Genomic DNA, 26295 nt, shown 5'->3' with positions numbered 1-26295 from the left:
AGCAGTCGCTTCACTGGCAAGACTACTCTTAGCAGGTGCGCCTGGAAGCAGAAACTCGGCAGCTCCCGTCTGTCCTATACACATGCAAATGCCCCATTAGAGCAAATAGCCCGAGGTGTTTGCCTGCTCCCAGGCAAAATCTCCCAAATCTTCCTCCGGGAATCAGTGAACAGAAGAGATGTCCATCACCCCCAGGAGAGTAGTGTCTGAACCCGTCTAACCGCCCAACAGGTTCTCCCTGCCGCCGGTCTGGACAGAGCTGCTTTATCACAACAGGTGACTTGCAATAAAGTTTAATTCACACAGAGTCGGCCGTGCAGGAGACCAGAGTTTTATTATTACTCAAATCAGTCTCCCAGAAAATTTGGGGATCAAAGTTTTTAAGGATCATTTGGTGGGTAGGGGGCCAGTCAATAGGGAGTGCTGATTGGTTGGGTCAGAGATGAAATCATGCAGAGTCAAAGCCATCTTTTTCTGCTGAGTCAGTTCCTGGGTGGGGGCCACAAGACTAGATGAGCCAGTTTATCAATCTGGGGGGTGCCAGCTGATCCACCCAGTACAGGGTCTGCGAAATATCTCGACCACTGATCTTAGGTTCTGCAACAGTGATATAATCCTAGGAGCAATTTGAGGAGGTTAAAAATCTTTCAGCCTCCAGATGTGTGACTCCATGACTCCTAAACCATAATTTCTAATCTGTGGCTAATTTGTTAGTCCTGAAAGTCTAGTCCCCAGGCAGGAAGAGGGTCTGTCCTGGGAAAGGGCTGTTATTGTCTTTGTTTCAAAGATAAACTATAAACTAAGTTCTTCCCAAAGTTAGTCCAGCCTGCACCCAGAAATGAATAAGAAGGCAAGACAGAGTTGGTTACGTCAGATCTCTTTCATTGTCATAATTTTCTGTTATAATTTTTTTTTTTTTGAGACAGAGTTTCGCTCTTATCATCCAGGCTGGAGTCCAATGGCTCGATCTTGGCTCACTGCAACCTCCACCTCCGGAGTTCCAGTGATTCTCCTGCCTCAGCCTCCCAAGTAGCTGGGATTACAGGCGCCCACCACCATGCCCAGCTAATTTTTATATTTTTAGTAGAGATGGGATTTCGTCAGGTTGGCCAGGTTGGTCTCGAACTCCTGACCTCAGGTGATCCACCCACCTCGGCCTCCCAAACTGCTGGGATTACAGGCATGAGCCACCACCGCCGGCCGATTTTCTGTAATAATTTTTGCAGAGGCAGTTTCACCAGGAGAACCAAGCATTAATGCGCTGTGGCTGATGTGTAGTAGAGCGGCACTTCCCAATGGGAGAACCCTGGGGCTGTCTAGGAGCCCATGCATGGCTGGGAGCCTAATCACAGGGACACCACCGATGACAGCTCCCATAGCACGTAGGACAGTGGATACTTGGAGGCAAAGAGAAATCTCTGTTCTGCAGTGGTCATGACTTGGACCCCAAAGAACTTGAGCCCAAGGTCCAGAGGGAGACCCTCCCAACAGGGCCTCCAGCAGGAACAGGGATCGTGGGAGCCTGCCAAGCACAGCGCACAGGTATTTCTGGAGGCTTCCCATTCAGTCTTGGATGCCAGCCTCACCAAGGGCGGCCCATCTTGCTGACCTCACCAAGGGAGGCCCGTCTCACCGCCCTGATGGCGCAGAATCGGCTGTACGTGTGGAATCAGAAGTGGCCGCGCGGCGGCAGTGCAGGCTCACACATCACAGCCCGAGCACGCCTGGCTGGGGTTCACCCACAGAAACGTCCCAGGTCTCCCAGGCCAGGTGCCACATTGGTTCCCGAGGGTTGTCAGAGATAGACACTCATGCGACTAACATCGGGCTATGTGTTTGATTCACCCCAGGGTGCATTGTTGAAGGTTGGGGAGATTGGAGGAGATACTTGGGGGACAATGAGGTGTCCCAGTTCCTTGGATGATGGGGATCTCGGCCTCAGCGTGAGACCCCTCCTACAGGGTCTCTGGCAGGCACAGAGCCTGGGGGCTCTTGCATAGCACATGTGTATTTCTGGAGGCTTCCCCTTCGGTCTCACCGCCCTGATGGTGCAGAATCGGTTGTAGTTGTGGAATCGGAAGTGGCCGCGCGGCGGCAGTGCAGGCTCCCACATCACAGCTCAAGCCCGCCCCAGCTGAGGTTCACCCGCAGAAACGTCCCGGGTCACGCAAGCTAGGTGCCGCAAGGTTCACGGGGGTCGTGAGGGATAGAACACTCATGCGAGCCACATTGGGCTACGTGTCTGATTCACCCCAGGGTGCACTATTGAGGGTTGGGGAGATGAGATACTTGGGTGACAATGAGGTGTCCCCATTCTTTGGATGATGGGGATCTCGGCCTCAGCGTGAGGCCCCTCCCACAGGGTCTCTGGCAGGCACAGAAACTGGGGGCTCTTGCGTAGCACATGGGTATTTGTGGACGCTTCCCCTTCTGTCTCACCACCCGGATGGCACAGAATCGGTTGTAAGTGTGGACTCAAAAGTGGCCGCGCGGCGGCAGTGCAGGCTCACACATCACAGCCCAAGCCCTCCCTGGATGGGGTTCGCCCGCGGAAACGTCCCGGGTCACCCAAGCCAGGTGCCACAGGGTCCTCGGAGGTCTTCTGGGAATAGGACGCTCATGGGAGCCACACCACGTCTTCGTATCGGGCCATATCCACAGCCCCGTGGCCCCAGGTCACACTCTGAGGGCTTCAGTGTCATGGCCTGGGACTCAAGTCACGCCTACCCGCGTGATGTGCACAGCGAATTCCGCCAAAAGCTTATACTTTCCACATCCATCCCAGAGCACAGATCCGACTAAGGACAGCCCCCAAATCCCGAGCCTTTTTCTGAACTGACAATTGCCTCCCCAGTGAACACTCTGAGCTTGTCAATCTTAAGTGGCCAGACATTAACATTCCCATTCAGTGCAGGTTTGAGATGCTAATTTAGGAGCTTGAGATGCTAAAGAGCTGGGAGTGCCACTGCTGCTTTATTCTGGGGTCTAGGATCCTTGTGTTGGCTGAGATAATCTGCTAATGTGGGTGCAGCAGACATCCCGCGGTTTGTGGAATCGATAAAGGATGGGGATCAATGGTGTTTGTGCACTGTGCGGTCTGTGCCCAATTGCCTGCCTTGTGCTGTGGAATCTGTACACCTGGCCAACATGTGCTTGTGTGAGCCTGACAGTGCATTTTCCAGAGCCTCACCTCGGCTCTGCCCTGGAGGCTCTGTGCTGCTGGAATCAGACTCAAGGACCTCATCAGAGGACCATGGCCCCGTATCACCTGGGTCAGGCACTGAAGTTGGGACAGGAGAGCAGAGACTTCCAAAATGAGGGATCCCTGTGTTCTGAGGTGATCATGACTGGGAACCAAGGACTCAAGCGCATGCTCCAAAGGGAATCGTTTCCCACAAGGCCTTTGGCAGGAACAGGGATCCTGGGAGCCTGCCAAGCAGAGCGCACAAGTGTTCCTGGAGTCTCGCTGCCCAGATGCCACGGAATCAGTTGAAGGTATGGAAACACAGGTGGCCACGTGGTAGCAGGGCAGGCTCAGGCGTCATAGCCCGAGCCCGGCTACCTGTGGTTTGCCTGCAGAAACATCCCGGGTCAACAGGCCAGGCACCGCATTGGTTTGCAAGGGTCATCGGGGGTAGGACCCTTGTACGAGCCACATCGGGCTACGTGCCTGATTCACCCCAGGGTGCACTGTTGAAGGTTGGGGAGATGAGAGGAGATACTTGGGGGACAGTGAAGTGTCCCCATTCTTTGGATGATGGGGATCTCGGCCTCAGCGGGAGACCTCTCCCACAGGGTCTCTGGCAGGCACAAGAGCCCAGGGGCTCTTGCATAGCACACGAATATTTCTGGAGGCTTCCCCTTCAGTCTCACCGCCCGGATGGTGCAGAATTGGTTGTAGCTGTGGAATTGGAAGTGGCCGCGTGGCGGCAGTGCAGGCTCACACATCATAGCCCGAGCTCGCCCCAGCTGGGGTTCGCCCGCGGAAACGTCCCGGGTCCCGCAAGCCAGGCGCCGCAGGGTTCACGGGGGTCATCAGGGATAGGACACTCATGGGAGCCACATCGGGCTATGTGTCTGATTCACCCCAGGGTGCACTATTGAGGGTTGGGGAGATGAGAGGAGATACTTGGGGGACAATGAAGTGTCCCCATTCTTTGGATGATGGGGATCTTGGCCTCAGGGTGAGATCCTTCTTGCAGGGTCTCTGGCAGGCACAGAGCCCGGGGGCTGTTGCATAGCACATGTGTATTTCTGGAGGCTTCCCCTTCAGTCTCACCGCCCGGATGGCGCGGAATTGGTTGTAGTTGTGGAATCGGAGGTGGCTGCGCGGCGGCAGTGCAGGCTCACACATCACAGCCCGAGCCCGCCCCAGCTGGGGTTCGCCCGTGGAAACATCCCAGGTCATCCAAGCCAGGCGCCACAGGGTTCACAGGGGTCGTGAGGTATAGGACACTCATGGGAGCCATATCGGGCTACGTGTCTGATTCACCCCAGGGTGCACTGTTGAAGGTTGGGGAGATGGGAGGAGATACTAGGGGAACAATGAGGTGTCCCAGTTCCATGGATGATGGGGATCTCGGCCCTAGTGTGAAACCCTTCTCGCAGGGTCTCTGGCAGGCACAGAGCCCGGGGGTCTTGCATAGCACATGGGTATTTCTGGAGGCTTCTCCTTCGGTCTCACCGCCTGGATGGCGCGGAATTGGTTGTAGTTGTGGAATCGGAAGTGGCCGCGCGGCGGCAGTGCAGGCTCACACATCACAGCCCGAGCCCGCCCCAACTGGGGTTCGCCCGTGGAAACGTCCCGGGTCACCCAAGCCACGCGTCGCAGGGTTCACGGGGGTCATCTGGGAATAGGACAGTCATGGAAGCCGCACCAGATCTTCAGGTCGGGCATTATCCACAGCCCCGTGGCCCCGGGTCACACTCCGAGGGCTTCAGTGTCATGGCCTGGGACTCAAGTCACGCCTACTTATGTGATGATCACAGTGTGTTCCACCAAAATCTTACATTTTCCACATCTATCCCAGAGCACAGCTCCGACTCCGTCTAAGGACAGCCCCCAAATCCCCAGCCTTTTACTGAACTGACAATTGCCTCCCCAGTGAACACTCTGATCTCCTCAGCCCTAAGTGGCCAGACATTAACATTCTCATTCAATGCAGGTTTGAGGTGCTAATTCAAGAGCTTAAGATGCTAAAGAGCTGGGAGCGCCACTGCTGCTTTATTCTCTGGTCCAGGATCCTTGTGTTGCTGGAGATAATCCACTATTGTGGGTGCAGCAGACACCCTGTGGCTTGTGTACTCGGTACGGGGTGGGGATCCTGATGGGGTTAGGATGTTCGATGGCTCGGGTGTGCTCCACGCTCAGGGATCATCACGTCCGGCCGGCGGTAGTTGGCACGTGGAGAGGTGAATTTGCCCACAGGTGTTCCCCGTGCCTGCGCATTGCTGGCAGCACCACCGGATCCTGTGCTAGCCCCTCCCACAATGCCTGGAGCAGGAGCGAGGGGCCTGGGGAGCCGCCTTGCCTGGTGCATTTGTATTTCCGGAGTATTTCCTGAGTCTCCCCTTGGGTCTTGGGTGCTGTCCCCAGTGAGCCCATCTTCCAGTGATGGCACAGAATCGGTTGTGGCTGTGGAGACGGAAATGGCCGAGAGGCGGCAGTGGTGACTCACATCACAGTCTGAAGGTGACCCAAGGCTGGACTCCACTTTTAGCAAAATGTGGGGGTCTGCCTTGGTCTCCTAACTTGGGGGTCCACTCATGGAAAAGCCTGAGAATTTTCATGCCATGGAAATTCCCCCATGTCGTGGGGTTCACCCACGACAAAGCCCGGCGGTCAGTGCTCAGCAGGCAAGCACTCAGCCCTTTCCGGTGGGGCCATGGGAACAGAGGGTTTGCCGAAGGCGCGGCCAGCCCTTCCACATCCCAGAGGGCCTGCTGGGTGATTGGACCCGTGAACTCTGGGTCCCTTGGCCCTGGTGCTCCCCTTCACGGCTTTGGCACTCGAGACTTGAGGTGAACCCCAGGGACTGCAGGGCCCCAACAACCCTCACCAAAGGCCAAGGTGGTGACCGACGGACCCACAGCGGGGTGGCTGGGGGAGTCGAAACTCGCCAGTCTCCACTCCACTCCCAACCGTGGTGCCCCACGCGGGCCTGGGAGAGTCTGTGAGGCCGCCCACCGCTTGTCAGTAGAGTGCGCCCGTGAGCCTTAAGCACAGCCCGGCAACATGCGGTCTTCAGACAGGAAAGTGGCCGCGAATGGGACCGGGGTGCCCAGCGGCTGTGGGGACTCTGTCCTGCGGAAACCGCGGTGACGAGCACAAGCTCGGTCAACTGGATGGGAATCGGCCTGGGGGGCTGGCACCGCGCCCACCAGGGGGTTTGCGGCACTTCCCTCTGCCCCTCAGCACCCCACCCCTACTCTCCAGGAACGTGAGGTCTGAGCTGTGATGGTGGCAGGAAGGGGCTCTCTGTGCCATCCGAGTCCCCAGGGACCCGCAGCTGGCCCCCAGCCATGTGCAAAGTATGTGCAGGGCGCTGGCAGGCAGGGAGCAGCAGGCATGGTGTCCCCTGAGGGGAGACAGTGGTCTGGGAGGGAGAAGTCCTGGACCCTGAGGGAGGTGATGGGGCAATGCTCAGCCCTGTCTCCGGATGCCAAAGGAGGGGTGCGGGGAGGCCGTCTTTGGAGAATTCCAGGATGGGTGCTGGGTGAGAGAGACGTGTGCTGGAACTGTCCAGGGCGGAGGTGGGCCCTGCGGGGGCCCTCGGGAGGGCCCTGCTCTGATTGGCCGGCAGGGCAGGGGCGGGAATTCTGGGCGGGGCCACCCCAGTTAGAAAAAGCCCGGGCTAGGACCGAGGAGCAGGGTGAGGGAGGGGGTGGGATGGGTGGGGGGTAACGGGGGAAACTGGGGAAGTGGGGAACCGAGGGGCAACCAGGGGAAGATGGGGTGCTGGAGGAGAGCTTGTGGGAGCCAAGGAGCACCTTGGACATCTGGAGTCTGGCAGGAGTGATGACGGGTGGAGGGGCTAGCTCGGGGCAGGGCTGGTGGGGCCTGAGGCCAGTGAGGAGTGTGGAGTAGGCGCCCAGGCATCGTGCAGACAGGGCGACATCAGCTGGGGACGATGGGCCTGAGCTAGGGCTGGAAAGAAGGGGGAGCCAGGCATTCATCCCGGTCACTTTTGGTTACAGGACGTGGCAGCTGGTTGGACGAGGGGAGCTGGTGGGCAGGGTTTGATCCCAGGGCCTGGGCAACGGAGGTGTAGCTGGCAGCAGCGGGCAGGTGAGGACCCCATCTGCCGGGCAGGTGAGTCCCTTCCCTCCCCAGGCCTCGCTTCCCCAGCCTTCTGAAAGAAGGAGGTTTAGGGGATCGAGGGCTGGCGGGGAGAAGCAGACACCCTCCCAGCAGAGGGGCAGGATGGGGGCAGGAGAGTTAGCAAAGGTGACATCTTCTCGGGGGGAGCCGAGACTGCGCAAGGCTGGGGGGCTGTGGGCCCGTTCCAGGCAGAAAGAGCAAGAGGGCAGGGAGGGAGCACAGGGGTGGCCAGCGTAGGGTCCAGCACGTGGGGTGGTACCCCAGGCCTGGGTCAGACAGGGACAAGGCAGGGGACACAGGACAGAGGGGTCCCCAGCTGCCACCTCACCCACCGCAATTCATTTAGTAGCAGGCACAGGGGCAGCTCCGGCACGGCTTTCTCAGGCCTGTGCCGGAGCCTCGAGGGCTGGAGAGCGGGAAGACAGGCAGTGCTCGGGGAGTTGCAGCAGGACGTCACCAGGAGGGCGAAGCGGCCACGGGAGGGGGGCCCCGGGACATTGCGCAGCAAGGAGGCTGCAGGGGCTCGGCCTGCGGGCGCCGGTCCCACGAGGCACTGCGGCCCAGGGTCTGGTGCGGAGAGGGCCCACAGTGGACTTGGTGACGCTGTATGCCCTCACCGCTCAGCCCCTGGGGCTGGCTTGGCAGACAGTACAGCATCCAGGGGAGTCAAGGGCATGGGGCGAGACCAGACTAGGCGAGGCGGGCGGGGCGGAGTGAATGAGCTCTCAGGAGGGAGGCTCGTGCAGGCAGGGGTGAGGAGCGCAGCCGGCGGCGAGCGGGAGGCACTGGCCTCCAGAGCCCGTGGCCAAGGCGGGCCTCGCGGGCGGCGACGGAGCCGGGATCGGTGCCTCAGCGTTCGGGCTGGAGACGAGGGTGAGTTTTTCCCCCTCTGCCACCCTCAGCCCCCACCCGCCCCTCCCCACACAACCAACACGTTCTCCCCACACGACTCTCTCGTTCTCCCCACAGCCAGGTCTCCAGCTGGGGTGGACGTGCCCACCAGCCGCCGAAGGCCAGGACGCCAGGTCCGGTGGACGTGACAAGCAGGACGTGACATGGTCCGGTGTGACGGCGAGGACAGAGGAGGCGCGTCCGGCCTTCCTGGTGAGCGTGTCTGCCCTCCCTGCGTCAGGACGCGGCCCTGCCCAGACCGCCCCGCCAGGCCACCATCTCACTGCCCCACCTCTGTCTTCTACAGAACACCTTAGGCTGGTGGGGCTGCGGCAAGAAGCGGGTCTGTTTCTTTACTTCCTCCACGGAGTCGGCACACTATGGCTGCCCTCTGGGCTCCCAGAACCCACAACATGAAAGGTGAGGGGCTTCCTGCCACACTTGGGGTGGGGGGCACGCGAGAGGAGCTGAGTGGGACCTCACTCCTTCCCCATCCACAGAAATGGTGCTACCCAGCTCAAGCCTGGGCCTTTGAATCCGGACACAAAACCCTCTAGCTTGGAAATGAATATGCTGCACTTTACAACCACTGCACTACCCGACTCAGGAATCGGCTCTGGAAGGTGAGCACCAGCACTCCTTCCGGAAGCCTCTAGGCCCCCGAGCACCCTGCCCCCATCCCACCCACGTGTCGCTATCTCTAGGTGAAGCTAGAGGAACCAGACCTCATCAGCCCAACATCAAAGACACCATCGGAACAGCAGCGCCCGCAGCACCCACCCCGCACCGGCGACTCCATCTTCATGGCCACCCCCTGCGGCGGACGGTTGACCACCAGCCACCACATCATCCCAGAGCTGAGCTCCTCCAGCGGGATGACGCCGTCCCCACCACCTCCCTCTTCTTCTTTTTCATCCTTCTGTCTCTTTGTTTCTGAGCTTTCCTGTCTTTCCTTTTTTCTGAGAGATTCAAAGCCTCCACGACTCTGTTTCCCCCGTCCCTTCTGAATTTAATTTGCACTAAGTCATTTGCACTGGTTGGAGTTGTGGAGACGGCCTTGAGTCTTGGTGCGAGTGTGTGTGAGTGTGAGCCACCTTGGCAAGTGCCCGCCCAGGGCCCGGCCGCCCTCCATCTGGGCCGGGTGACTGGGCGCCGGCTGTGTGCCCGAGGCCTCACCCTGCCCTCGCCTAGTCTGGAAGCTCCGACCGACATCACGGAGCAGCCTTCAAGCATTCCATTACACCCATCTCGCTCTGTGCCCCTCCCCACCAGGGCTTCAGCAGGAGCCCTGGACTCATCATCAATAAACACTGTTACAGCAACTTGTCTCAAGGACTCTGGAATCCGGGCTGTGGGCATGATGTGGGGGAGGCCAGCCTTGGGCAGAGGGGGGCTGGGGGGCATGGGGAGGAGTACATGAAAAGGGGGATGGGGGTTCCAGGGTGGGGGATTCTGGGATGGGTGCGGCACAGCACACACCAGGGGTGGGGTGAGCACAGGGTGTGTGGACCTCAGGGGTGCAGGGCAGGCGGTCAGCATGCAGTGATGGCAGTGGAGGGGCTGTGGGACCAGGAGCTTCACAGAATGGGGGGGGCGCTGGGCTTGCGGAGGGGGCCTGCGCTCTGAGGCAGGGGTCGGGGACCACCAAACCATCCCCGAGCGAGTGCCTCCTGTCGCCCCAAAGTCCCATCAGAATGACGCCTTGGTGCTGGCCCCAGACCCCTGAAGCCCGGGCTAGGTGACTGGGGTAGAGCTGGCCATGGCCGCTCTGGGAGGCCCACAAGGTGCTCTGGGCGACCCCACCCCGACAGGGGCACGAACCCCGCACCAGTCCCGTTCCTGCTCCCCTTTTGCTGTGGGTGGGAGCCGGGGCCACCCCGGAGGGACAGCCCCGCCCAAGGAGCCAGGGGGTTGGGGAGGAGCCGGTGGGCTTCTCCGTGGGCAGGTGGCCTTGGGGCAGAGGTCCTAAGGAGGCCAGGGGACCAGGAGGAGGGAGGAAGGAGTTGAGGGTGGCCACAGGGAAGAGGTGAGGGAGGAGCGGGAGGGCCCAGGGTGAGGGGCTCCCGGGCTCCCTCCCTGGGGTCTTGCTGCTGGAGCTCCAAGAACCCCGGCATGCAAGGGTTCGCTCCCCAGGTGCCAAGGCAGCCCACTCATGGGTTCGGGGTCAGCTTCCCCACAGAGGCCAGTGGCCGGCAGCTCCCTCAGCCAGGCCTCCCAGCTCCCGGCCCCTCGCTGTGCAGGCGCTGGGAACACAAGGGGCAGCCCCTGGAAATAAGGGTGGGGTCCCGGCCTCCCCATTCCTTCCCCCCTCCCCCCTGCCTTCCACCCCCATTCCCAGTGCACAGAGCTGTCAGGAAAATTCCTCCCTGACTGACAAAGAACAGACAGGAAGGCGGTTAGGGATGCCCCTCCCCTACCGGCCCAGCCGCCCTTGGGGTCTTGGTGTCCAGGGCGGAAGAGCAGGGTGGTTCCCCACGCCCCTTGGGTCTGGCCTCCCCTCTGCACCCTCTCTTGCCCCCTCCCCATCCAGCTGTGGGCCCTGGGGACTGTCAGAGACCGAGGGGTTTCCAGGGACACACTTGTGTGCTAAAACCTGGGCGGGTGGTCACCCCCCAGGATGCATGTAGACATCCGGTGAGGGAGTCTCTTGAAGTCTCTGGGATGGTGCCCCTGGGACTGGCTGCCATCTCATGGAGGAGGTCAGAGGTCGCTGGGGCCAGCCCAGGGTGAGGCCGCATTCATCTTCCTGACCCTACAGGCCAATTTGACTTACCCAAGTGGGTTTTGGCCGGCAGGATGAAGTAACCCATCCATTACATGTCAAGAGTTAGGTCTATAAACGGCCTTTATTATAAACATCCAACTCTGCAGGAGGTTTACAAAGCGGGGCTCAGGAGATAAAAGCCGGCTTCCCCAGGTGGCGGCTGCGGGGTGCGGCAGGCAGCCCCAGGGGTGCCCAGGGTGGCGGGGCAGGGGAACCGTAGGGAGGGGGAGAGGGGCACCCAGAAAACCTCTCCTGGGGAACATGGAAGACTCTGCCCACTTCAAATCCCTGCCTGGGGAAGGACACATGGGAATGGGGCCGGGGGAAAAGGCAGGCCACCTCGGGCCTTCGTCACCTGTGTCAGCTCCTAGGGATTGTCTCCTCCTGGTCACTTGGAGAGAACAGGCGTGCTGGACACGTCCACATCTCTGGGCCCAGGGGTGTATGAATGACACGTTTGCTCTGGAGTTTCCACCTGGGGGACAGGGCTGTTCCTTCTCACACCCGCTGGGGAAGGGACACAGGCCTCTTGGTGGCCCCCACCATCTCCCAGCACTGCCCATGGCTGTGCCCACGCTGGCTGCCCCGAGAGCAGGACGTGTACTCAGGGTCAGCGCCTACCTCTGGGCAGCCCAGGTTTCTCTGCTCCCTGCAGCGGAACGGGCTTCCTAGGGCAGTTCCCGGGGTGGTGTCCCTAGGGCAGCCCCTGAGTGCTGGAGGGGGTCTGGGCCACAGGCCCTGAAACAGGGAGGTGGTGGGGGCAACGTTCAGGGGGCTGAACCTCAGGGTGAGGCGGGCAGGCGGGGAGCCACAGGCCCGGGGGCCCCGCAGCAGGTGCTCAGCCTGGGAGCCTCCTGCCGCACCCCGGGGCGGGGGCTGGGAGCCCGCCCAAGCCCCTAGCTCTGAGCGACCTGCCAGGTTGGAATGTGTGTTTATCTTTGGCCCAACCCGATTTCCTGCTTTTTAGAAAAGGGGCTTAGAGAGGGTTGTTAGACAGGCTCCGGGCACCCCAACACCCAAAGGCACTTTGAAAACGCCCCTGCACTGACTTCAGCGCAGAGAAGCAAACGGGCTGGAATTTCACTCCCGAACCCCAACATGGGGGTGGCGGGGCCGGGGTGAGGGTTGTGGCTGCCTGCAAAGGTGCCAGGAAATCTGGGGAGGGAGGAACTTCCACCGTTCAGGGAGCCCCTGAGGGTGCCCTGGCTTCTGGCCACGTCCCAGACCCTGTTAGGCACCGAGGTCTTCACACCCAGACCCTCCACCCACCCAAGTTTCTGTGGCACGTTTAGGTTGAGTGAAGACCAAGTCATCCAGTTAGAGAAGAGGACTTGAGGCGTGTGCTGCTGCTGTGGCCACGCTGGACCCTCGGTGCACGCATCTCTGGCGAGTCCCCTGTGGCCCTGTGGGCCGCCAGATGGCCTGTGCAGCCATACACACCCGGGGCACGTGACCTCAGCTATCTTGTCACCGAGGACGTGCATCCACAGCTGTGCATCTGTGCCTGGGAGCGGGGTCTCCACTTGGTGGGTCTCTGCCTGCTGACCAGTTAACCTGCCCTTCCGGGCTGTGGAGGGCGTGGGTCCTGTCCGGCCCGGAGATGCTCCGCGGGGTGTGTGTGTGATCGTGGCCCTGTAGCGGGGTGGTGTTCCCTGGAGGGTGGACCCCTGAGCCTGGCTGTGTGTGGTTCGTGTCTCAGCATGAATTCCGTGACCCAGGAGCACGTTTTCAGGCAGGGATTGGGGCAGCTGGGTGTGGGATGCAGGCAGGGCACTTGGTATACCACCGAATGGAGACAGAAAATCCCAGCTCTACGAAGGAAGTGAAGTCCCTTCAACAGGGATAAAGCGATGTTTGGGGTCTGACTACGATGCACCCTGGGAAGTCTCAAAGAAAACAGTTGGGGCCTCAAGGAGGGTAGCCCCCTCTCCCCGACCCCGAGCTCCCAGGAAGATAAATGATTTCCTCCTCTCTAGAGATGGGGGTGGGATCTGAGCACTCAGAGCCAAGGGCGCAGTGGGTCCGGGCGGGGGCCCTCCTCGGCCCTCCCAACATGGGGGCCAGGAGGTCAGCCCCTCAACCTGGACCCCGGCTGGGTCTCAGGGAATGGCCTCCCCCAGTGGCCCAGCTTGCTCGTGTTTTCAGATGGGTGTGCACGGGGGTGTGTGTGTGTGTGTGTGTGTGTGATGCCTGAGAAGCCCCAGAGAGCCAAAGACCTGAGTGGAGATCTTGTGACTTCTCAAAAGGGGGATTGGAAGGTTCGAGAAGGAGCTGTGGTCAGCCTTGCTCTCCCTTAAGGCTGCGGTAACCACACTAGGCATAGCATAGGCCTGCGCCCCGTCCCTCCTTCCCTCCTCCGCGCCTCTCCTTTCTCCTTCTCCCCCCTCTACCCCACTCCCTGGCCTGCTCCTGGTGACACCATTGGCCCCTTTCCAGGGCTGAGGGAAGCCAGCGGGGGCCCCTTCCTGGAAGCCCACCTGCAGGCCGGCTTGCTGGGAAGGGGCTGCTCTCGCGGAGGCTCCCGCCCGCCCTGCAGCCGTTTCCTGGAAGCAGTCGCTGTGGGTATTCTGTTCCTTGTCAGCACTGTGCTTGCAAAGAAAGCAGACACTGTGCTCCTTGTCCTTAGGGAGCCCCGCTCCATCACCCAACACCTGGCTGGACACAGGCGGGAGGCCCGGTCCGCGGGGAGCGGCGCGGGGCTGGGGCCGGACCAGTAAACACACACGGGCGCCAGGCACTGCAGGCTCCTCCTCCTCCTCCTGCCCAGCGTCTCTGCTCACAGGCACGTGCCAAGCCCCTAGGCCAGGAGGCCCAGCAGTGGGTGCAGAGCAAGCTCCTGGGAAGGGGGTGCAGGGCGGACCCCCGGGGAGAAGGGCTGGCAGGGCTGTGGGGGACGCTGACCGTGGGCCCCACATTGCAGAAAACTGGCTGCTTGGCTGGAAGATGGGGGAGATGCCAAGCCTCTGAGGCAGCACGAGCAGGGTGCATGGAGGCCGGGGCGCGGGGAGGCTGCACTGCAGCATGCACCCCAAAGCCCAGAGGGAGTGGAGACCAGGCCCTGGAATCGAGAAGTAGAAAGGCGGCTTGGAGGCCTCGGAACCGGCTGACCTCCAACAGAGTGGGGCCGGCCCTGGAGGCAAAGAGGTGCCCAGGGTCTGGCCCTGCCTCGGGGAGCTATGTGTCATGGGCAGCCACAGGATATGTAGCCAGCTCTGAGCATATGGACCCAGGGCAGGGCTGCAAGGCAGGGCAGGGGAGACAGACAGGGGAGCAAGGAACCGAGAGGGGGCCTCAGGCTCTCCCAGGAGGAACATTCTCCCGACAGGAGGAAGAGACGGCCCAGGGGTGACTGTGGGGAGCCATGGTGGCAGCTGGGGTCGTGGCAGATGGGAGAGAGGCTGGCGAGGTGAAGGTGCAGGGGTCACGGCTCTGGGGCCCACATGCCTGTGGGAGCGGGCAGGCCCAGGGCTCTCCGCCACTCCCCACTCCCGCTTGGCTCATAGGCTGGGGCCAAGGGTGGGGTGGGATGAGCAGGAGATGGGGCCCAGGGGGCAAGCAGGGCCCCAAAGACATTTAGAAAAACCGGTTTATGCAGGCAGCATTCAGAGCAGGCAGCGTGCGTGGCGGGGGCCCTGGGAGCACAGAGAGGCACACGTAGGGCCCCCGAGGGGCTCCCCATTGGCCAGCAGTGACATCACCCCTGTGTCAACAGTGATGTCTGCAGCTCTGGCCAGCCAGGGTTTATGGAGCGAGACCCAGCCCGGCCTGGGCCCTCACTCCCCAGGCCCACACACTAGCCCACTGTTCAGGGTCCGGGGTGGCGGCATGGCCTGGGGGTCCTGGCACCGCTGCTCCTCTGCCCACCCCAACTTCCCGGCATGGCGGCTGCCCCCTCTGAGCGTCCCCAACCAGGAAGTGTGGGGCCAGCAGGCCTGCCGTCCTCCTCCTCTTCCCTCTAGAGAGAAACGTGGAGGTCCTGGGGCTGGGGGCGCTCATAGCCCTGTGACACAGGTGCATGGGGTCAGGGGTCCCAGAATGGCCTCTGGGAAGGACCTCAGCTGGGCCGGCGGCTCTAGGCTTCAGGGGTCTGTCTGCACAGGGGCTAGCCCCTCCCAGACCTCTGTGAAGCCAGTACGGGCCTCCCCTCCCTGCCCCGTGCTCTGTCCGGTGCTTCCTGGACTGCACTGCGGGCCACTGGTGAGAGGGTGGACAGGGAAGGGCTGCCGTGGTGCCTGTTCCTGCCCACCTGGCTGTGTGGTCCCCTCCAAGTAGGGACAACCCTTCTGAGGGCTTGGGGGCACCCTGGGGTTGCCAGGGCCTCCCAGAGCCCTGTGAGCCTCTGGGGGGTCTGGCCTGATGCCCCCCTCCGCGTCCAGGGCCAGCTGTGGCCCAGAACCCCAGCTTCCCAGCAGGCCGGTGTGCGGTGGTGACCCAGGAGAGGCCTCGCCTCCACTGAGGGGCCACCGATCTCTGCCAGGACACAGAGACCCCCAAGGAGTCCGAAGGCTGGAGACCCGGGGCTGGGACCAGGTGGGACTTTCCCACGGAGCCGCCCCCAGGCCCAGCTGGGGACACGTCCCCCTTCTCTCCAGACACACCCTGCCTGCCACCACAACACACCGGCCTGTTGGGGGTCTCTTTTAAGTGCTTGCCACTCTGAGGTGACTGTCCCTTTCCAAAGAGGTTTCTGGGGCCCAGGTGGGATGCATCGGCCTGAGCAGGAGGATCTGGGCCTCCAGGGGCTGGGGACTGTCTCCTGGGGAAGGAAGCGCCTGGGAGCGTGTGTGCTGACCCAGGACCATCCAGGGAGGCCCGTCTGTGGGGCAAGCGGGAAGGGAGCGGCTCGAGAGGCTTGGCCGCCCCCGCCCTGCCTCCCATTCCTTAGCTCCATGACTGTCAACCTCTGTCACCCAGTGAGTGATGTCCAGGGGCCCTGGAAAGGTCACAGCATGTTTGAGCAGGGTGAGAGAGAGGGGAAAGGCGGGGGCGGGGAAAAGTACGTGGAGGAAGCTCTAGGCCCAAGGAAGGAGAAAGGGGTCTGGGAGGGAGGGAGCCACTGGGGCCGCCGGGAAGGTCCCTGCCTGCTGCTGCCACCCAGAACCCTCGCCTCTTAGCTAGCCCCCGCAGCCCCAGGCTTTCTGGCCTGTGCCCCTCTCCCCCATCCCCAGCTGTCCTGTGCAACCAGGCCTTGGACCCAAACCGTCCTGCCCCCTCCTCTCCCTCCTCACCCTCCCAATGCAGTGGTCTCCAGCCTGGCTCTGCCCTGCCGCAGGTCCCCTCCCCTCATTCCAGGCCTAGAGCCTCCAGTCCCGGTGGCCCCCAGCCCGAGGGTGAACGGCCTCACCCTGGGTCGTGGGACAGAGGGCACGTTCATCAAGAGTGGCTCCCAAGGGACACGTGGCTGTTTGCAGTTCACAGGAAGCATTCGAGATAAGGAGCTTGTTTTCCCAGTGGGCACGGAGCCAGCAGGGGGGCTGTGGGGCAGCCCAGGGTCAAGGCCAGGCTGTGGGGCTGCAGCTGCCTTGGGCCCCACTCCCAGGTCTTTGCGGGAGGTGGGAGGCGGGAGGTGGCAGCTGCACGGTGGCCCCAGGCGAGGCTGTCAGCCCCAGTCGCTCTCCGGGTGGGCAGCCCAAGAGGGTCTGGCTGAGCCTCCCACATCTGGGACTCCATCACCCAACAACTTAATTAAGGCTGAATTTCATGTGTCCTGTGACTTGGGTAGACAAAGCCCCTGTCCAAAGGGGCTGCCAGCCTAAGGCAGTGGGGACGGCGTGGGTGGCGGGCGATGGGGGAGATGGACAACAGGACCGAGGGTGTGCGGGCGATGGGGGAGATGGACAACAGGACCGAGGGTGTGCGGGACACGCATGTCACTCATGCACGCCAATGGGGGGCGTGGGAGGCTGGGGAGCAGACAGACTGGGCTGGGCTGGGCGGGAAGGACGGGCAGATGGGATCCCAAGGACATGGAATTTCGGACCTTCTGCCCCCGCCCTCTCTGCTGAGCCTAGGAACCTCTGAGCAGCAGGAAGGCCTTGGGTCTAGAGCCTAGAAATGGACCCCCACGTCCACCTGCCCAGCCTAGACCCCCAGCATTGAAGGGTGGTCAGACTTCCTGTGACCCTTCCCAGACTTCCTGTGAGAGGAAGCCACTAAGCGGGATGGACACCATCGCCCACTCCACCCGGCCCTGCCCAGCCCTGCCCAGTCCAGCCTAGTCCAGCCCAGCCCTGCCCTTCCCAGCCCTGCCCAGCCCAGCTCATCCCTGCCCTACCCAGCCCTGTCCTGCCCTGCCCTGCCCAGCCCAGCCCAGCCCAGCCCTGCACTGCCCTTCCCAGCCCTGACCTTCCCAGCCGTGCCCAGCCCAGCTCATCCCTGCCCTACCCAGCTCAGCCCTGCCCTGCCCTGCCCAGCCCTGCCCAGCCCAGCCCTGCCCTGCCCTGCCCAGCCCTGCCCTACCCTGCCCTGCCCAGCTCAGCCCTGCCCACCCCAGCCCAGCCCAGCCCAGCATGCCTTCTCTGGCTGGAGAGCACAGGCTTGACCTTAGAAAGAGGCTGGCAACGAGGGCTGAGGCCACCAGGCCACTGCGTGCTCACGGGTCAGACAAGCCCAGAGCCTGCTCCCCTGCCACCCGTCGGGGCTGTCACCGTCAGCATGCTGTGGATGTGCGTGGCCTCGGGGCTGCTGGCTCCAGGCTGCCCCCGCCCTGGCTCCCGAGGCCACCCCTCTTATGCCATGAACCCTGTGCCACACCCACCTCTGAGCTGTCCCCGCTCCTGCCGCCTGCACCCCCTGAGCAGCCCCCTGTGTGTTTAATGGGAGTCTTAGCAAGGAAGGGGAGCTCTTCAATCTTGCCAGTCAGGGTGCTGTCTGCTGAGTAAGTGTCCCCGTGCTGTGCCCCAATGTCCCCATCCTTTGGCAAACAGCCATCAGCCTGTGGATCCTGCACTCCCATGCGGTGGGAGAGGGAGACCTGGGCTCACCTGAGCCTCCCCACAAGCCAGGGAGAGGGGCTGCCCAATGGCGGGAGGCCCCCACGGGTCCCAAACGGCAGCTGCCCGCACTCCTACCCAGGAACTTTGTCTGTGATGAACACTAAGGAATAAGGAAGGGGGTGAGAAAGAAGGAAGGAAAGGCGGTGGGGGGCATTGCGGGGGGCGGGGAGGGTGTTTGGAAAGTTCCAGAAAAGAGTCACTTCACCAGAAAGGCCACAAGCTCCCCGTGCCCCCAGCCCCTGCTCGGCTCCGAGGTGAAGGACTTGGAGCGTCGACGCTGGCGTGGGGACCAGCTGTTCTCCTTGGGTTTGTTTCCTTCAGTTCCTTCTGGGCCTCACCCTCCTCTTCCTGCCACACACACACTTTTTTCCTTTTTAAATTGTTTTATTTGGGGCCAGGTGTGGTGGCTCACACCTGTAATCTCAGTATTTTAGAAGGCCAAGGTGGGCAGATTGCTTGAGTCCAGGAGTTGGAGACCAGCCTGGGCAACATAGTGAGACCCCATCTCTACCAAATATCAGCCAGGTGCGGCGGTGCGCACCTGTATTCCCAGCTATGTGGGAGACTGAGGTGAGAGGATCACGTGAGCCCAGGAGGTTGAGGCTGCAGCAAGCCATGATCATACCACTGCACTCCAGCCTGGGCAAGAGAGTGACACCCTGTCTCAAAAAAAAAAAAAAAAAAGTAGAAAAATTTATTTTAAAAAATTGTTTTAACATTTGAGTGCTACAACTGTCCAAGGAGGAGCAGACGGCCTGTGTCAGACAGCCTGAAGCCTGACTGTCTGCGATCAACGGCCCCGTGGCCAGCTGTGTGCAGCAGTTTGGCCTGGCCTGATGCCTCTGTCCTTGGCACCAGCTCACAGCCCGTGCCCATAACAGACCTGGGGCACCGAAGGAAGGGCAGATCCAGCCCCCACCTGCCCTGGGTCTGAAGATCTCCCAGGAGGCTCCATGGGGTGCCTTGAGTGGGAGGGGCTGGCCGATAACCTTGAGGAATTGGCACGGACATGCAGAGAGGGGCATGTCCCAAACTCGGGGCGCTGTGGCCTCCAGCTGCCAGGAGGTAGATGTGTTCTGACTTCTGGGTTCCCACCACCAGAAGTGCAGGGGATATGAAGCAAGCTGGACTTGGGGAGACATCTCTGCTCGAGTACACGTTGGCCTGATGACGACTGCTCTTGGGTTCACGGGTTCCAGGCTCTGCCCGGGAGCCTCATGCAAACTGGTCCCGTTCTACAGACGAGGAAACTGAGGCACAGAGTGATTACGGCTGTCCCTGAGCTCCTGCAGCCAGTAAGGTGATACACCAGGATGTGTTCCCAGGTTGTCCGCTGGGCTCAGTAACACAGTCTCAACTGCCCTGTGACACTGCGTGTGTCTGTGCTTGTGGGGAAGGTGACCAGAGGCCCCCTTTCCTCCACGCGGTGAGCCTACCAGCAAGGAGACAGTCCTCAGGTGTGAGGATGAGCCTCGTAGTAGGCACAGAGAAACAGGAGGAACCTTCTAGAAGGTGAAGCCTCCCACGGCTGGGACTCTTGGAGAAGGGTGGATCTCTGTCCACTCCTGCCCACTCCCCAGCACAGACAGAGCAAGCAGGACAGAGGGCCCAACGTCCCAGGACACTGCAGAGCTCAAAGGAGGGCAGAGAGCATCGCCCCACATGGGCGCCGGGAGAAAGGTGGGCGGGGTGCTCAGGGGCCCCTGGCCATCCTGAAGTTTGCCTCAGAGAGGTGTGGGCTTCTCCTCCCTCCCATACACAGTGTCTCTGAGGATGAACTGCCGTGTGCCCAGCGGGGATGCCGTCCCTGGCCCTTGCTGAGTGCCTCTGGGACGAGGTCAGCTGAGCCTGCCATCCTAACTCAGACACCATCTCACTCTCCAAGTCCCTTCTCGGTGAGACGGGGGGCCTTGCACCCACCTCCCAGCCCCCACACACCTGAGGGGGTCCCCGTTCCCCTACCCCGTGGCTCCACCACGCCCCACGCATCCTACCTGAGGGACAGAGGGGACTGTGAGATGCCCCCCACAGGCTGGTTTTCCTCTTTCACCCATAACAGGCCCAGCAAATTCTCACCTCCAGAGGCCAGGTCTGCCCCGCAGGTCTTAGGAAATACAGCCCTACTTCCATCCAGCACACCAACCCAAGGAAGTGCCTCGGAGCCCTGGGGCCCAAGGGGGGCCTGGCCTTGGTCTCACGGCGGCAGCTCCACCTGGAGAGGAGTGAACTCAAGCCAGGACGCCCCGTCTCCACAGCGGAAACCGTGTTGCCGGCTGCTCCCTCCTGGGGACTCTGGGCCTGGGGTTCCTGTGGGAGTTGGGGGGATAGCTGAGTCCTATGGAGGTGCCCCTCTCCTCCCCGCCCAGTGGAGCTTGGGGTGGGGACAGGCGAAGACAGGGTGAGAAGCACGGGGCATTCCCCCTCCACACAGCGCTGAGAAAGTAAGGGAGCATCCAGAAAACGGTGCCCACTTCCGCGTGGAGGCGGCTATCACGGGCACCAGCTCCAGGTGACCCTAGCCCAGCCAGAGAACAAGGGCCAGGGTGTGCCGCAAAGCCCGTGTCCGCTCCCTCCCGCCTGGGACCACTGTGGCGAGGGGAAGGGAGCGTGGTGGCCCTCTCCTGACTCCTGAGGCCCGAAGTCCAAGCTCCCGGCCCTCAGGCAGGCCAGGGTCTAGACACCGCTGCCCCAAACACACCCCCCAGTCCCAGCCCGCAGGCTTCCTGCAGGATCCCCCGGTGCACCTGGGGGCTGAGGAGAGTGAGCAGGGCGCAAAGAAGCTTCGTCGGGAGGGCGGTCCCCACCCGCCTTGGACCCCCGGGGATGGTGTCCTGGGGCCTGGGCTCAGATGGACCCTGGGAGGAACGGTGCGGGGGCTGTTTTTTGCTCCAAGAGGACATTGCCTCAGCAGAGGGCTGCCGAGCTGGGAGGACCCACAGTGCAAGGCCGCACAACCCCCTAGGAAGCCTCAGAGCCTTCAGGTTCCGGGCTGAGGCTGTGGGCGTGGACCCTTGTGCAAACCCCACTGGAAGAAAAACCTTACAGCTCAGGAGGAGGAGGGGCCCCACCCGCTCCCAGAGCCCGTAAACGAGGGGTGGTGCCCACATGAGGCCTGGGGAAGGGTTGGGGCTGGGACACCCCCTCACCACCCCCAGATACCCCAGGCAGCCCCTCCCTCCACAGAGAGACCCACTGGGCCTGACCCTGCCCTGGGCACAGGGGAGCCAGGGACGGCCCATGGGAGAAAGACGGCTTCATGGGCCGCTGGCCGGGCCAGGTGCGTCCTTCCCCAGTTCTAGGTGGCAAATGGGGTGGGGCCAGAGCCTTCTGGCTAGGGAAGACACTGGCCTGGTTGGTGTGGCAGGGGCAGCGAAGGAGGGTCAAAGGCCACTCTGGCCTGGAAGAGTCCCCAGCCACCTGGACGGGGGTAGCCAGGCCTGGTCCCTGCCCCCACTCTCCAAGGGGTCGGGGCAGCCGGGCAGAGCCAGTAAGTGTTTGTTTTCAGATGACATTTGTAAAGAAAAACAGCCTCCCACACTGCTTGACCCTGTGTCTGGAATGTGGGGAGGCAAACAGCTGTGCCCTTCCCAGACCCTGCACAGCCCCTGGTGGGGGCAGGGCCCTGGTGGGAGCAGGGCCCAGAGGTACAGCCTGGGGAGGCACCGGCCATTGCGGTTGGAGCGCGGCAGCCAGGCTCTGGGCTCTGTTCCGGGCCTCACTGTGTCCCCAGTGGGGTGCCGCCACCACCCCCCTAGCCTGGGCCCCGCCGGTCAGACACCCGCAGGGACAGCTTGTCTTGGCTAGCTGGCTACAGCACCTCGCTGGAGTCCAGCAGACACGCGCTCCCGTGCGCACGCTGCGCCCCAGGCCAGCCCTCACGCCGCTGCTCCTGTCAGGCCCCCCGCCTGCCGTGGGCTGCTGGCTGCCTTGGCCTGCCCCAGCTCTCTCCGCGCCCCTGCCTCCAGGGAGCACTCCTCGAGGACTCCAGCCACCCAAGCTCAGCAGGGCCAGCCCGAGCCCCTGCCCCACCCAGCCTGTGTGGAGGGTCCTCAGCCCCCTGATCCCCCAGACCCTCCAGGCAGAGGCTGGGTCCCTGGGGCTTGGGGAAAGCCGGCTCCATGGCCCCTGGCCTGGATGATTTCCCAGAGGCCCGTCCCCTGCCAAGTGCCTGGTGACCCTTGTTCCTGCCTGGCTGCCCATGGTCCTTTGTGCGACCCCCGCCCACAGCCCAGGAGCTGGGCGGCAGCAGAGCCATCCTAGGGCTGCCCCTGACCCTGGCCCTGACCCTGCCCTGGAGCCTCATTTCCAAATCTTGCCTCATGCTTTCGCCAGACCCCCGTGGCCCCTTCCCGACCCTGGAGTGCCCCTGGGGCTTCCTGGAAAGGGCCTCTCCTTTGCTCACTGTTGGGTGCCGGACTTCACCAGCATTGACCACCCGAAGGCGCAGGGACACCCCCCCAGTCCCTCTCCTGAGGGTCCCATCACCAGCTCCCCATGGGCGGGATATCAGAAGAATTCTCTGCACAGTTGCTCCGCCCCTTCAGGCACAGGGGAGGGCGGCTCAGGGGCCAACGGCAGACGTTAGTGCCTGCCCCTGCAGCGGGGTGCCCCATGCTAAGACAGCACACACGGGGGACACTCCGGGCCTCGGTCCACCCTCCATGTGGCAAATGAGGTGCTCGGCGGGGCTTCTTAACTCTTCACCCTGGGCTCCCCACGGGTCCCTTCCCTTCCCCTTGGGGGCCCCGGCCCCAGGTCCCCAAGGCCTAGACCTGCCTCTGCCACCCTCAGAGCAAGGATGCGCCGCAGAGGGAGAAGGGCTGCAGCTCGGCCCCAGAGCTCCAGCTTCCTGTCTCCCAGCCCACAAATCACTAAAGGCCGTGGGTCCTGGGACATCGAAGGCCCAGGAAGCTCCTTGTGTTGAGTTAAACATAGTGGAGCAGAGGCATGGAGCTGGCATTTCCCACGCTTACGACCACTCTGCTACGGGCTGGGGTGGGGCTGGGAATCAGCTTCCCCTGCGCCCCGCCATCCCTTGTCCAGAGGGACCCGTGGGAAGGCCAGGCTGAAGAGTTAAGAAGCCCCGCCGAGCACCTCATTTGCCACGCGGAGGGCGGACCGAGGCCCGGAGTGTCCCCCTTGCGCACTGTCTCAGCACCGGGCACCCCGCTGCAGGGGCAGGCACCAACGTCTGTTGCTGGCCCCTGAGCCGCCCTCCCCTGTGCCTGAAGGCCCAGCACTTCCAGGGCTGCCCGAGCTGAGCACCTGCGCAGAGAACTCTTCTACACTCCACAGAGGAGGCTGAGGAGTCGAGGCGGCTGCGGGAGCCCCAGGGGGCCACCACACAGCCATGCCTGCCCCTCTCCTCAGTGGGTGTAGAAAGCTCTTAAATGGTGGAAAAACAAGGGCATGGCCACATTGCACAGGCACAGAAGGTTCCAGAAGGAGTGAAACAATGGCATGGAGGGAGCAGAGCCTGGGCCGGTGGGGGCACAGGGATGAGGCCAGTGAAGGCCACGGGTTGGGGGATGCCCTGAAGCCAACGACCCCATCCTTATCGCCTGTGTCTCTCTGCACACAGCGTCTCGTCTGCAAAGTTAGCTGAGCAAACGCCAGGAGCCAAGGGTCGAGGCAACGACATCCGTGGGGCCGCTCCACACCCCCTCTGCCTGCCCCATCAAGACCTGCTTTCCTGGTTGAAATCCAACTCACGATTTGCCCCCGGAGGCCCAGTGGAGCAGCTGCACCCACAGTGCCCAGCTTCCCAGGGGCACAGGGGCTTGGTGAGCCTTCCTGTCCCCACTGGAGCATGGCCGGAGTGATTTTCTGCTTCTGCTGCAGATCACCCTGGTGGGAGCAGCTGTAATCGCATTATCCCCAGTTATGCCTCCACTGGGCACTGGGGTAGGGACAGGACTGCCAGGACACGATTCCATTTACCTAACGCCAGTGGAGCCCTGGGAGCTCTCCTAGGTCCACGGGGAGGGGTGGCCATCTCTCTAGGCCCAGGGACCCCAGGACAGGGGTAGAAAACCACGGGAGAGTTAAGGAGTTAAGGCCAGAAGGGGCCAGTCCGGCCAAGTGGGGCAAAGCTGTCCACCGTTGGGCAGGGCATGACTGGGGGGCAGTGTGGGGAACAGCTGCTCATCTCCCCCAGGCCCATGCCCGTGATGAACTGTGTGACTACCCCCAGGATCAGTCGGGAAGCTTGGCCCAGGAGCCTGTGCAGACCTAACAGCCAGCTCCAGCCCCGAGGCAGGGCAGCTGTGCTCCAGAGGGCTCCCGGGGCCGCACTGTCCCTCCCAGGTGGACACCCTCGTGGCACGTACGCCCCTGCTCTCAGCCCTCTCCTTCACTGGATGGAGAGACTCGGGACCCGCAGAGGTGGGTGGCGGGCAGAGGAGGTGGAGCTGGTCTGAGATGCGAGACGTGGCCTGTGGATTCCAGGAGCAACTGGTGGCTTCCAAGGTCCCCCACCCACTCCACACATGTTTCCAAACCCCGTTTTGCAGATGAGGATGACAGGCTCAGCACAGGGGCCCATGTCTCTGTCACCAGGCAAGGTGGGGGGCTCTAGGGCCAGAATCGCTCCCACCTCCAGCCGGGGATCAGAGGTCTCTGGTTAGCAGCCGAGGCGAGCGGGACACAGGCTGAGGGATGGGGACAGCTGCTAGCCCGGCACAGACAAGGCTCCCCTCCCCATGCTGGAGACCCCGGCTGCCCCATCAGTCACGGCCCACCCAGGACCATGCAATCATCCTCCACTTCTCCTAATCCTCCTGCCAGCTTCTTCCCAAGAGTCCAAGCAGTTGGATGCATTTTCTAAATTCTCAGGCCACTGCTGTTTCCTCCTCAAATTCCTTGTCCCCCACCCGTGGCCCCCTCCCAGCCATGGGAAAGGACTGCTGCGGCCTCCCCACAGGCCTGTGCACGGGTGGGGCTGCGTCCAGGCAGCTGTGAGGTACCGGGGACCCAGGGGTAAGAGCCCCGATTACAGGGGCGTCATGGGAAAGTGGCGAGGGGAGGCCACCCAGGGCCCCCACCACAGCCCCACTCCACATCCTCCCCTGATCTCTGGCCCTGGAAAGAATCAGATGGGACCCCCAGCAGCAGTCACTTGAGTCCCACTGCCACTGGCTGTGCTGAGGATGCCCACTGGGCCATGCTGTGGCCACCTGGCTTGCAGTGTGGGCACCAAGGTATCGGCCCAGATTCCTACCCATCAGAGCACCAGCACAGGGCCGAGCCAGTGCCACAGAGCCCCTGGGCTGCAGCACGTCCTGCACGTCCCACAGACCGGCCTGCCAAGAGGGAGGGGTGCTGCCCAGGGCTCCGTGCCCTCCCGGAAGGGGCTTCAGTGGGGCTGTTTGCCAGGTGGTGGCTCTGACGCAGGAGAGGACAGATGGGCAGAGCCCGAGGGCAGCCCTGGCCAGGTGCGTACAGTGGTGGCTGTGACGCCCTCTCCCACGCCTGTCTCTGGGTCCAGGAGGAGTGATGATCTCCAGGCTCCAGAGGACTAGGAACAGCAGGCAGGCTTGCTGCTGATAACGGGGCCTTCTCCACCTGGTGGGGAGTGATGAGGCAAGACCGGATGGCAGGCCCCAGGCCTCTCCTCTCCAGGGACAGCCATCAACTCCTCGCCTGTGCAGGTCTCAATCAGTCAGTGATTACGCAACCAGCACTTTATCGCGGGTTGTGAAGATCTGGAGGACATGCGGGGCCCCGGGGCCACAGCCTTCCCGCATGGGTGAGCGGTAAGCTGTGCAATTAGCCCTCAGGCCGTCATCGCCAGGCCCTGCCTTTGTTCCTCCACCTGCCGCCCGCCCGAAGCCTCCCACAACCTGGCCAGCCTGCTCTTTCTCCCCCTCCACTCCGACCCCTTCCTCCTCAGGGCCCTGACATGCAGCTATCTGGCACCCAGTCTCAATACCCTTTTCTTTCTTTTTTTTTTTGAGACAGAGTTTCGCTCTGGTTGCCCAGGCTGGAGTGCAATGGCTCGATTTCAGCTCACCGCAACCTCCGCCTCCTGGGTCCAAGTGATTCTCCTGCCTCAGCCTCTGAGTAGCTGGGATTACAGACATGCGCCACCACGCCCAGCTAGTTTTGTATTTTTTGTAGAGACAGGGTTTCACCATGTTGGTCAGGCTGGTCTTGAACTCCTGACCTCCGGTGATCCACCCACCTCGGCCTCCCAAAGTGCTGAGATTACAGGCATGAGCCACCGAGCCGGGACTTCTTTTCTTTTCTTTTTCTTTTTTCCCGCCCTCAACTATCCGTTTCATTAAAAAATTCAGAATTCTCTCCCCTGCCTGCCAGGATGGGAC

The 26295-nt window shown here is 62.3% G+C and overlaps 1 long non-coding RNA gene across 2 annotated transcripts; it reads left to right on the top strand.

The window, feature by feature from the left end:
* Window positions 1-6836: 6836 nt before the first annotated feature.
* On the top strand, window positions 6837-9534 carry H19 (H19, imprinted maternally expressed transcript). Of its 2 annotated transcripts, none has more exons than NR_163801.1 (5): window positions 6837-8194; window positions 8291-8425; window positions 8520-8632; window positions 8713-8835; window positions 8923-9534. It is a non-coding gene; the product is annotated as a H19, imprinted maternally expressed transcript (long non-coding RNA). The 2 variants fall into 2 exon arrangements; NR_163800.1 differs by having other exon boundaries at window positions 8917-9534.
* Window positions 9535-26295: the final 16761 nt, after the last annotated feature.

The sequence above is a fragment of the Pan troglodytes genome, chromosome 9 (assembly GCF_028858775.2).
Source record: "Pan troglodytes isolate AG18354 chromosome 9, NHGRI_mPanTro3-v2.0_pri, whole genome shotgun sequence".
Lineage (NCBI taxonomy): Eukaryota > Metazoa > Chordata > Mammalia > Primates > Hominidae > Pan > Pan troglodytes.
Note: the sequence above shows the minus strand (reverse complement) of the source record. Positions and strands in the feature narration are given on the sequence as shown.